The sequence below is a fragment of the Hyla sarda genome, chromosome 8, assembly GCF_029499605.1.
Source record: "Hyla sarda isolate aHylSar1 chromosome 8, aHylSar1.hap1, whole genome shotgun sequence".
NCBI lineage: Eukaryota > Metazoa > Chordata > Amphibia > Anura > Hylidae > Hyla > Hyla sarda.
Genome location: NC_079196.1, coordinates 225428186 through 225441022, shown reverse-complemented (window position 1 = coordinate 225441022; position 12837 = coordinate 225428186).

Genomic DNA, 12837 nt, shown 5'->3' with positions numbered 1-12837 from the left:
GTTGGACTGGATAAGTAGTGCTGCTTTATTTTGGGATTATATATATATATATATATATATATATATATATATATATATATACACAGTCCACATAAATCAATGGCGCAGCACTCCAACAGCGTTCCAATCAATAAGTGAATTTATTCACAGCATATCTCCAGTAGCAACGTTTCTGCTCTACATTAGAGCTTTTTTCAAGCATAGTGACAATCAATACTTCAGGGGTGTATATACCCAAAACATGTGATCTCATTTATCAAACAATAAATTAGCTAATAAAGTGCAAAGATATTAAAAATCACAGTCCAAAATACAGTATCAACCCAAAACAGTGCATAGATAAGAGTACCGATAAGTACAGACATAGTGAATGACGTATTGATTGTCACTATTAGAGATGAGCGAACTTACAGTAAATTCGATTCGTCACGAACTTCTCGGCTCGGCAGTTGATGACTTTTCCTGCATAAATTAGTTCAGCTTTCCGGTGCTCCGGTGGGCTGGAAAAGGTGGATACAGTCCTAGGAAAGAGTCTCCTAGGACTGTATCCACCTTTTCCAGCCCACGGGAGCACCTGAAGGCTGAACTAATTTATGCAGGAAAAGTCATCAACTGCCGAGCCGAGAAGTTCGTGACGAATCGAATTTACTGTAAGTTCGCTCATCTCTAGTCACTATGCTTGAAAAAAGCTCTAATGTAGAGCAGAAACATTGCTACTGGAGATATGCTGTGAATAAATTCACTTATTGATTGGAACGCTGTTGGAGTGCTGCGCCATTGATTTCTGTGGACTGTCTAGATAGGCCAGGATCGGAACCCGTGGTAATATTACTGGATGTGCTGCATTTTTTTACCATATATATATATATATATATATATATATATATATATACATATATTGCCTGACCAACTTCGTAGGGATTATACAATCAGAAAGGAATGTATTGCAGCTTGAGCTTTTTATACCTGGGCCGGTACCCATGACAAGGGGACATTCTCTACGACTAGAGAAATAAAGGTTTCACTATCATCACAGACAAAGATTCTTTACTGTAAGAGCAGAGACACTATGAAACTCTTTCCACATGATATTGTAATGGAGGATTCTTTACCGTAAGAGCAGAGACACTATGGAGATCTATCCACATGATGTTGTGGTGAATGATTCTTTACTGTAAGAGCACAGACACTGTGGAGATCTCTCCACATGATATTGTAATGGATGATTCTTTACTGTAAGAGCACAGACACTAGGGAGATCTCTCCACATGACGTTGTGGTGAATGATTCTTTACTGTAAGAGCACAGACACTGTGGAGATCTCTCCACATGATGTTGTGGTGAAGGATTCTTTACTGTAAGAGCATAGACACTATGGAGATCTCTCCACATGATGTTGTAATGGAGGATTATCTACTGTAAGAGCAAGGACACATTGGAGCACTCTGCACATGATGTTGTGGTGATTGATTCTTTACTGTAAGGGCAGAGACACTATGGAGATCTCTCCACATGATGTTGTGGTGAAGGATTCTTTACTGTAAGAGCACAGACACTATGGAGATCTCTCCACATGATGTTGTGGTGAATGATTCTTTACTGTAAGAGCACAGACACTATGGAGATCTCTCCACATGATGTTGTGGTGAATGATTCTTTACTGTAAGAGCAGAGACACTATGGAAATCTGTCCACATGATGTTGTGGTGAATGATTCTTTTACTGTGAGAGCAGTAACACTTTGGAGATCTCTCCACACGATGTTGTGATGGAGGATTCTTTACGATTAGAGCAGTGACACTATGGAGATCTTTCCGCATGCTGTTGTAAAGGAGGATTCTTTACTGTGAGATCAGTGACACTATGGAGATCTCTCCACATGATGTTGTAATGGAGGATTCTTTACGATTAGAGCAGTGACACTATGGAGATCTTTCCGCATGCTGTTGTAAAGGAGGATTCTTTACTGTGAGATCAGTGACACTATGGAGATCTCTCCACATGATGTTGTAATGGAGGATTCTTTACGATTAGAGCAGTGACACTATGGAGATCTCTCCACATGATGTTGTAATGGAGGATTCTTTACGATTAGAACAGTGACACTATGGAGATCTCTCCACATGATGTTGTAATGGAGGATTCTTTACGATTAGAGCAGTGACACTATGGAGATCTTTCCGCATGCTGTTGTAAAGGAGGATTCTTTACTGTGAGATCAGTGACACTATGGAGATCTCTCCACATGATGTTGTAATGGAGGATTCTTTACGATTAGAGCAGTGACACTATGGAGATCTCTCCACATGATGTTGTAATGGAGGATTCTTTACGATTAGAGCAGTGACACTATGGAGATCTTTCCGCATGATGTTGTAACGGAGGATTCTTTAATGTAAGAGCACAGGGGTCTGGATGTAATTCTTGAACAATATAAATTACAGGTTATGGATGTTAGATTTATAGGGACAGAAAGTTGATTTATTCTGATGCCATTTTGGAGGCATGCTGATAGTTGTAGTTTTGCAACAGCTGGAGGCACCCTGTAGGGTTATAGGTTGGACTTGATGGCCTCTGGTCTTTCTTCAGCCTTATGTAACTATGTGTGAATGGACTCGCTGTGACCTCTTAAAGGTTAAATGGATCCATTTTTACTTCTTGTTATATTTATGCTTCACACGGAGACACGTAGCAATCGTGTAGTATTGGGACCCCTGTGTGGCCCCTGATGTTCACAAGGGGCCCCTGGTACAAGCATAGGGATGCGTAATGACGTCTATAGACTTGTTTCCCAATCAGCGTGCCTCCAGCTGTTGCCAAACTACAACTCTTAGCATGCCCGGACAGCCAAAGGCTCAGCAATGCCCCCCTGAACTAGGCAATGTATACAGCAATACCCCCCCCCATACTAGGCAATGTATACAGCAGTGCCCCCCCTGCCCTAGGCAATGTATACAGCAGTGCCCCCCTATACAGGCAATGTATACAGCAGTGCCCCCCTATACAGGCAATGTATACAGCAGTGCCCCCCTATACAGGCAATGTATACAGCAGTGCCCCCTATACAGGCAATGTATACAGCAGTGCCCCCTATACAGGCAATGTATACAGCAATGCCCCCCTATACAGGCAATGCATACAGCAGTGCCCCCCCTGCCCTAGGCAATGTATACAGCAGTGCCCCCCTATACAGGCAATGTATACAGCAGTGCCCCCTGCACTAGGCAATGTATACAGCAATACCCCCCCCCCATACTAGACAATGTATACAGCAGTAGCCCCCTGCACTAAGCAATGTATACAGCAGTGCCCCCCCTGAACTAGGCAATGTATACAGCAAACCCCCCCCCCTGAACTAGGCAATGTATACAGCAATACCCCCCTGCACTGGGCAATGTATACAGCAATACCCCCCCCTGCACTAGGCAATGTATACAGCAATGCCTCCCCCCTGCACTAGGCAATGTATACAGCAATACCCTCCCCCCTGCACTAGGCAATGTATACAGCAATGCCTCCCCCCCCCCCCCCGCACTAGGCAATGTATACAGCAATGCCCCCCCCCCTGCACTAGGCAATGTATACAGCAATGCCTCCCCCCCCTGCACTAGGCAATATATACAGCAGCCCCCCCCATACTAGGCAATGTATACAGCAGTGCCCCCCTGCACTAGGCAATGTATACAACAATGCCTCCCCCCCCTGCACTAGGCAATGTATACAGCAATGCCCCCCCATACTAGGCAATGTATACATCAATACCCCCCTGCACTAAGCAATGTATACAGCAGTGCCCCCCATACTAGGCAATGTATACAGCAGTGCCCCCCTGCACTAAGCAATGTATACAGCAGTGCCCCCCCCTGCACTAGGCAATGTATACAGCAGTGCCCCCCCTGCACTAGGCAATGTATACAGCAATACCCCCCTGCACTAGGCAATGTATACAGCAGTGCCCCCCTGCACTAGGCAATGTATACAGCAGTGCCCCCCCTGCACTAGGCAATGTATACAGCAATACCCCCCTGCACTAGGCAATGTATACAGCAGTACCCCCCTGCACTAGGCAATGTATACAGCAGTGCCCCCCCTGCACTAGGCAATGTATACAGCAGTGCCCCCCCTGCACTAGGCAATGTATACAGCAGTGCCCCCCTGCACTAGGCAATGTATACAACAGTGCCCCCTGCACTAGGCAATGTATACAGCAGTGCCCCCTGCACTAGGCAATGTATACAGCAATACCCCCCCCCCCCATACTAGGCAATGTATACAGCAGTGCCCCCCCTGCACTAGGCAATGTATACAGCATTGCCCCCCATACTAGACAATGTATACAGCAGTAGCCCCCTGCACTAAGCAATGTATACAGCAGTGCCCCCCCTGAACTAGGCAATGTATACAGCAACCCCCCCCCTGAACTAGGCAATGTATACAGCAATACCCCCCTGCACTAGGCAATGTATACAGCAGTACCCCCCTGCACTGGACAATGTATACAGCAGTGCCCCCCTGCACTAGGCAATGTATACAGCAATACCCCCCCTGCACTAGGCAATGTATACAACAGTGCCCCCCTGCACTAGGCAATGTATACAGCAATACCCCCCCCCCTGCACTAGGCAATGTATACAGCAATACCCCCCCCCCCTGCACTAGGCAATGTATACAGCAATGCCTCCCCCCCTGCACTAGGCAATGTATACAGCAGTACCCCCCCTGCACTAGGCAATGTATACAGCAATGCCTCCCCCCCCCTGCACTAGGCAATGTATACAGCAGCCCCCCCCATACTAGGCAATGTATACAGCAGTGCCCCCCTGCACTAGGCAATGTATACAACAATGCCCCCCCCTGCACTAGGCAATGTATACAGCAGTGCCCCCCCTGCACTAGGCAATGTATACAGCAATACCCCCCTGCACTAGGCAATGTATACAGCAGTGCCCCCCCTGCACTAGGCAATGTATACAGCAGTGCCCCCCTGCACTAGGCAATGTATACAGCAATACCCCCCTGCACTAGGCAATGTATACAGCAGTACCCCCCTGCACTAGGCAATGTATACAGCAGTGCCCCCCCTGCACTAGGCAATGTATACAGCAGTGCCCCCCTGCACTAGGCAATGTATACAGCAGTGCCCCCCCTGAACTAGGCAATGTATACAGCAGTGCCCCCCCTGCACTAGGCAATGTATACAGCAGTGCCCCCCCTGCACTAGGCAATGTATACAGCAGTGCCCCCCTGCACTAGGCAATGTATACAGCAGTGCCCCCTGCACTAGGCAATGTATACAGCAGTGCCCCCTGCACTAGGCAATGTATACAGCAATACCCCCCCCCATACTAGGCAATGTATACAGCAGTGCCCCCCTGCACTAGGCAATGTATACAGCATTGCCCCCCATACTAGACAATGTATACAGCAGTAGCCCCCTGCACTAAGCAATGTATACAGCAGTGCCCCCCCTGAACTAGGCAATGTATACAGCAACCCCCCCCCTGAACTAGGCAATGTATACAGCAATACCCCCCTGCACTAGGCAATGTATACAGCAGTACCCCCCTGCACTGGACAATGTATACAGCAGTGCCCCCCTGCACTAGGCAATGTATACAGCAATACCCCCCCCCTGCACTAGGCAATGTATACAGCAGTGCCCCCCTATACAGGCAATGTATACAGCAATACCCCCCTGCACTAGGCAATGTATACAGCAATGCCCCCCTGTACTAGGCAATGTATACAGCAATACCCCCCCCCCCATACTAGACAATGTATACAGCAGTAGCCCCCTGCACTAAGCAATGTATACAGCAGTGCCCCCCCTGAACTAGGCAATGTATACAGCAAACCCCCCCCCCCCCCTGAACTAGGCAATGTATACAGCAATACCCCCCTGCACTGGGCAATGTATACAGCAGTACCCCCCTGCACTAGGCAATGTATACAGCAATACCCCCCCCCCTGCACTAGGCAATGTATACAGCAATACCCCCCTGCACTAGGCAATGTATACAGCAATACCCTCCCCCCTGCACTAGGCAATGTATACAGCAATGCCCCCCCCCTGCACTAGGCAATGTATACAGCAATGCCTCCCCCCCCTGCACTAGGCAATATATACAGCAGCCCCCCCCCATACTAGGCAATGTATACAGCAGTGCCCCCCTGCACTAGGCAATGTATACAACAATGCCCCCCCCCTGCACTATGCAATGTATACAGCAATGCCCCCCATACTAGGCAATGTATACAGCAGTGCCCCCCATACTAGGCAATGTATACAGCAGTGCCCCCCTGCACTAAGCAATGTATACAGCAGTGCCCCCCCTGCACTAGGCAATGTATACAGCAGTGTTGCACTAGGCAATGTATACAGCAATACCCCCCTGCACTAGGCAATGTATACAGCAGTACCCCCCCCCCCATACTAGGCAATGTATACAGCAGTACCCCCCTGCACTAGGCAATGTATACAGCAGTGCCCCCCTGCACTAGGCAATGTATACAGCAGTGCCCCCTGCACTAGGCAATGTATACAGCAGTGCCCCCTGCACTAGGCAATGTATACAGCAATACCCCCCCCCCATACTAGGCAATGTATACAGCAGTGCCCCCCTGCACTAGGCAATGTATACAGCATTGCCCCCCATACTAGACAATGTATACAGCAGTAGCCCCCTGCACTAAGCAATGTATACAGCAGTGCCCCCCCTGCACTAGGCAATGTATACAGCAGTGCCCCCCTGCACTAGGCAATGTATACAGCAGTGCCCCCCTGCACTAGGCAATGTATACAGCAGTGCCCCCCCTGCACTAGGCAATGTATACAGCAGTGCCCCCCCTGCACTAGGCAATGTATACAGCAGTCCCCCCCCCCTGCACTAGGCAATGTATACAGCAGTGCCCCCCTGCACTAGGCAATGTATACAGCAGTGCCCCCTGCACTAGGCAATGTATACAGCAGTGCCCCCTGCACTAGGCAATGTATACAGCAATACCCCCCCCCATACTAGGCAATGTATACAGCAGTGCCCCCCTGCACTAGGCAATGTATACAGCATTGCCCCCCATACTAGACAATGTATACAGCAGTAGCCCCCTGCACTAAGCAATGTATACAGCAGTGCCCCCCCTGAACTAGGCAATGTATACAGCAACCCCCCCCCTGAACTAGGCAATGTATACAGCAGTACCCCCCTGCACTGGACAATGTATACAGCAGTGCCCCCCTGCACTAGGCAATGTATACAGCAATACCCCCCCCTGCACTAGGCAATGTATACAACAGTGCCCCCCTGCACTAGGCAATGTATACAGCAATACCCCCCCCCCCTGCACTAGGCAATGTATACAGCAATGCCTCCCCCCCTGCACTAGGCAATGTATACAGCAATACCCCCCCCCCTGCATTAGGCAATGTATACAGCAATACCCCCCCCCCTGCACTAGGCAATGTATACAGCAGTACCCCCCCTGCACTAGGCAATGTATACAGCAATGCCTCCTCCCCCCCTGCACTAGGCAATGTATACAACAATGCCCCCCCCCCTGCACTAGGCAATGTATACAGCAATGCCCCCCCCCCATACTAGGCAATGTATACAGCAATGCCCCCCCCCCCCCTGCACTATGCAATGTATACAGCAATGCCTCCCCCCCCCTGCACTAGGCAATGTATACAGCAATGCCCCCCCCATACTAGGCAATGTATACATCAATACCCCCCTGCACTAAGCAATGTATACACCAGTGCCCCCCATACTAGGCAATGTATACAGCAGTGCCCCCCTGCACTAAGCAATGTATACACCAGTGCCCCCCTGAACTAGGCAATGTATACAGCAATACCCCCCTGCACTAGGCAATGTATACAGCAATACCCCCCTGAACTAGGCAATGTATACAGCAATACCCCCCCCCCCTGAACTAGGCAATGTATACAGCAATACCCCCCTGAACTAGGCAATGTATACAGCAATACCCCCCCCCCCCCTGAACTAGGCAATGTATACAGCAATACCCCCCTGCACTAGGCAATGTATACAGCAGTGCCCCCCTGCACTAGGCAATGTATACAGCAGTGCCCCCCTGCACTAGGCAATGTATACAGCAGTGCCCCCCTGCACTAGGCAATGTATACAGCAGTGCCCCCCTGCACTAGGCAATGTATACAGCAGTGCCCCCCTGCACTAGGCAATGTATACAGCAGTGCCCCCCCGGCACTAGACAATGTATACAGCATTTCCCCCCCTGCACTAGGCAATGTATACAGCAATACCCCCCCCCCCTGCACTAGGCAATGTATACAGCAATGCCTCCCCCCCTGCACTAGGCAATGTATACAGCAATACCCCCCCCCCCCTGCACTAGGCAATGTATACAGCAATGCCTCCCCCCCTGCACTAGGCAATGTATACAGCAGTACCCCCCCTGCACTAGGCAATGTATACAGCAATGCCTCCCCCCCCTGCACTAGGCAATGTATACAGCAGCCCCCCCCATACTAGGCAATGTATACAGCAGTGCCCCCCTGCACTAGGCAATGTATACAACAATGCCCCCCCCCTGCACTAGGCAATGTATACAGCAATGCCCCCCCCCCATACTAGGCAATGTATACAGCAATGCCCCCCCCTGCACTATGCAATGTATACAGCAATGCCTCCCCCCCCTGCACTAGGCCCCCCCCATACTAGGCAATGTATACATCAATACCCCCCTGCACTAAGCAATGTATACACCAGTGCCCCCCTGAACTAGGCAATGTATACAGCAATACCCCCCTGCACTAGGCAATGTATACAGCAGTGCCCCCCTGCACTAGGCAATGTATACAGCAGCGCCCCCCTGCACTAGGCAATGTATACAGCAGTGCCCCCCTGCACTAGGCAATGTATACAGCAGTGCCCCCCTGCACTAGGCAATGTATACAGCAGTGCCCCCCTGCACTAGGCAATGTATACAGCAGTGCCCCCCTGCACTAGGCAATGTATACAGCAGTGCCCCCCCTGCACTAGGCAATGTATACAGCAGTGCCCCCCTGCACTAGGCAATGTATACAGCAGTGCCCCCCTGCACTAGGCAATGTATACAGCAGTGCCCCCCTGCACTAGGCAATGTATACAGCAGTGCCCCCCCGGCACTAGACAATGTATACAGCATTTCCCCCCCTGCACTAGGCAATGTATACAGCAGTGCCCCCCCCTGAACTAGGCAATGTATACAGCAAACCCCCCCCCCTGAACTAGGCAATGTATACAGCAATACCCCCTGCACTAGGCAATGTATACAGCAATACCCCCCTGCACTAGGCAATGTATACAGCAGTACCCCCCTGCACTAGGCAATGTATACAGCAGTACCCCCCTGCACTGGGCAATGTATACAGCAGTACCCCCCTGCACTGGGCAATGTATACAGCAGTACCCCCCTGCACTAGGCAATGTATACAGCAATACCCCCCTGCACTAGGCAATGTATACAGCAATACCCCCCTGCACTAGGCAATGTATACAGCAATACCCCCCTGCACTAGGCAATGCATACAGCAGTACCCCCCTGCACTAGGCAATGTATACAGCAGTGCCCCCCCCTGCACTAGGCAATGTATACAGCAGTGCCCCCCTGCACTAGGCAATGTATACAGCAGTGCCCCCCTGCACTAGGCAATGTATACAGCAGTGCCCCCCTGCACTAGGCAATGTATACAGCAGTGCCCCCCCTGCACTAGGCAATGTATACAGCAATACCCCCCTGCACTAGGCAATGTATACAGCAGTGCCCCCCTGCACTAGGCAATGTATACAGCAATACCCCCCTGCACTAGGCAATGTATACAGCAATACCCCCCTGCACTAGGCAATGTATACAGCAGTACCCCCCTGCACTAGGCAATGTATACAGCAGTGCCCCCCCCCCCTGCACTAGGCAATGTATACAGCAGTGCCCCCCCCCCTGCACTAGGCAATGTATACAGCAGTGCCCCCCCCCTGCACTAGGCAATGTATACAGCAGTGCCCCCCCTGCACTAGGCAATGTATACAGCAATACCCCCTGCACTAGGCAATGTATACAGCAGTGCCCCCCTGCACTAGGCAATGCATACAGCAGTGCCCCCCTGCACTAGGCAATGTATACAGCAGTGCCCCTTGCACTAGGCAATGTATACAGCAGTGCCCCCCTGCACTAAGCAATGTATACAGCAGTGCCCCCCCTGCACTAGGCAATGTATACAGCAATACCCCCTGCACTAAGCAATGTATACAGCAATACCCCCCTGCACTAAGCAATGTATCAGCAATACCCCACTCACAAAACCAGCAAATTACCCTGCAATGTATACAACAAATACCCCCCTGCACTAGGCAATGTATATAGCAGTGCCCCCCTGCACTAGGCAATGTATACAGCAGTGCCCCCCTGCACTAGGCAATGTATACAGCAGTGCCCCCCTGCACTAGGCAATGTATACAGCAATACCCCCCTGCACTAGGCAATGTATACAGCAATACCCCCTGCACTAGGCAATGTATACAGCAGTACCCCCCTGCACTAGGCAATGTATACAGCAGTGCCCCCCCTGCACTAGGCAATGTATACAGCAGTGCCCCCCTGCACTAGGCAATGTATACAGCAGTGCCCCCCCCCTGCACTAGGCAATGTATACAGCAATACCCCCCCTGCACTAGGCACTGTATACAGCAGTACCCCCCTGCACTAGGCAATGTATACAGCAGTGCCCCCCTGCACTAGGCAATGTATACAGCAGTGCCCCCTGCACTAGGCAATGTATACAGCAGTGCCCCCTGCACTAGGCAATGTATACAGCAGTGCCCCCCTGCACTAGGCAATGTATACAGCAGTGCCCCCCTGCACTAGGCAATGTATACAGCAATACCCCCCCTGCACTAGGCAATGTATACAGCAGTACCCCCCTGCACTAAGCAATGTATACAGCAATGCCCCCCTGCACTAAGCAATGTATTACAGCAATACCCCCCTGCACTAAGCAATGTATACAGCAATACCCCCCTGCACTAAGCAATGTATACAGCAATACCCCCCTGCACTAGGCAATGTATACAGCAATACCCCCCTGCACTAAGCAATGTATACAGCAATACCCCCCTGTACAACGCAAGAAGGTGCGATGACTATCTGTAAAAAAAAAAAGTAAAAAGAAAAATATCACTTTTGGCGCACGGCGTTAATAACTAAAGGGAAATGCATTTCACCCATAAATTTTTTTCCACCACAATTTATACCAGTGTTTCCCAACAAGGATGCCTCCAGCTGTTGCCAAACTAAAAACTCCCAGTATGCCCGGACAGCCGTTGGGCGTGTGAGCAGTCAGGGTGCAGATGGCAGCGTTGGCGATAGGTTGTGTATCATGTGGCAACCAAGAGGTTAAAGATACAAAGATCTGAAGGCATAAGAGCGTCTTCACCTTGAGGAGTATGCCCACCGTGTCCCTCTGAATGTCACCAACTCTCCGGTTACACATCCCGAGGACAGGCCAGGCTATATTTACACGGGTGGGAAAAGGTCAGTCGGGGTTGTCCCTGAAGGTCAGCGAGACATTTGTCCCAGCCAGGGACAAGCGGGCCTATAAAAAGGGGATGGTGCACAGAGGGCCGGTCACTCAGAGCCGAGTCACTGACTAACCCGTCTGCTTCTCCAGAGCACCAGGTAAGATGTGAGGGGCCCGGGGGTCAGTGGGGATGAGATATGAGGGGTCAGGGGTCAATAGGGGTGAAATGTGAGGGGCCCTGGATCACTGGGAATAAGGATTGAGAGGCCCAGAGTCATGCGGAATGAGATGTGAGGGGCCCAGGGTCTCCAGGGATTAGATGTGAGGGGCCCAGGGGTCATAGGTGATGATAAAATAATAACAATAGTATTTATTTTTAAAGCGCCAATAAATTCTGCAGCCAGAGGCGTAACTTGCTGTTTATAATATTGGTCTTTTGGGGGGGCAGATGTGCCATGGTTTTAACTAAAATGGTGTTACCCTAAATTTTTCATTTTCACAAGGGAAAATAGGAAAAAAAAGCCCTCCAAAATCTGTGACCCCATTTCTTCTGAGTAAGAACATACCCCATATGAGGATGTAAAGTGCTCTGCGGGCGAACTACAATGCTCAGAAGAGAAGGAGCCCCATTGGGCTTTTGGAGAGAAAATTTGTCCGGAATTGAAGGCCACTTGTGTTTACAAAGCCCCCATAGTGCCAGAACAATGGAGCCCCCCACATGTGACCCCATTTTGGAAATAAAACCCCTCACGGAATGTAATAAGGGGTACAGTGAGTATTTACACCCCACAGGTGTCTGACAGATTTTTGGAAAAGTGATCCGTGAAAATGAAAAATAGATTTTTTTTATTTACACAGCCCACTTTTCCAAAGATCTGTCAAACGCCAGTGGGGTGTAAATGCTCACTGCACCCCTTATTAAATTCTTTGAGGGGTGTCGTTTCCAAGAGGTCACATGTGGGGGGTCCACTGTCCTGGCACCACGGGGGGCTTTGTAAACGCATATGGCCCCTGACTACCATTCCAAACAAATTCTCTCTCCAAAAGCCAAATGTGGCTCCTTCTCTTCTGAGCGTTGTAGTTCGCCAGCAAAGCACTTGACATTCACACATGGGGTATTTCCATACTCAGAAGAGATGGGGTTACAAATTTTGGGGGGCATTTTCTCCCATTACCCTTTGTAAAAATTGTAAATTTGTGGGGGGGGGGAAACTGCATTTTAGTGAAAAAAAATCATTTTCATTTACACATCCAAATGTAAAGAAAAGTCATTAAACACCTGTGGGGTATTAAGGCTCACT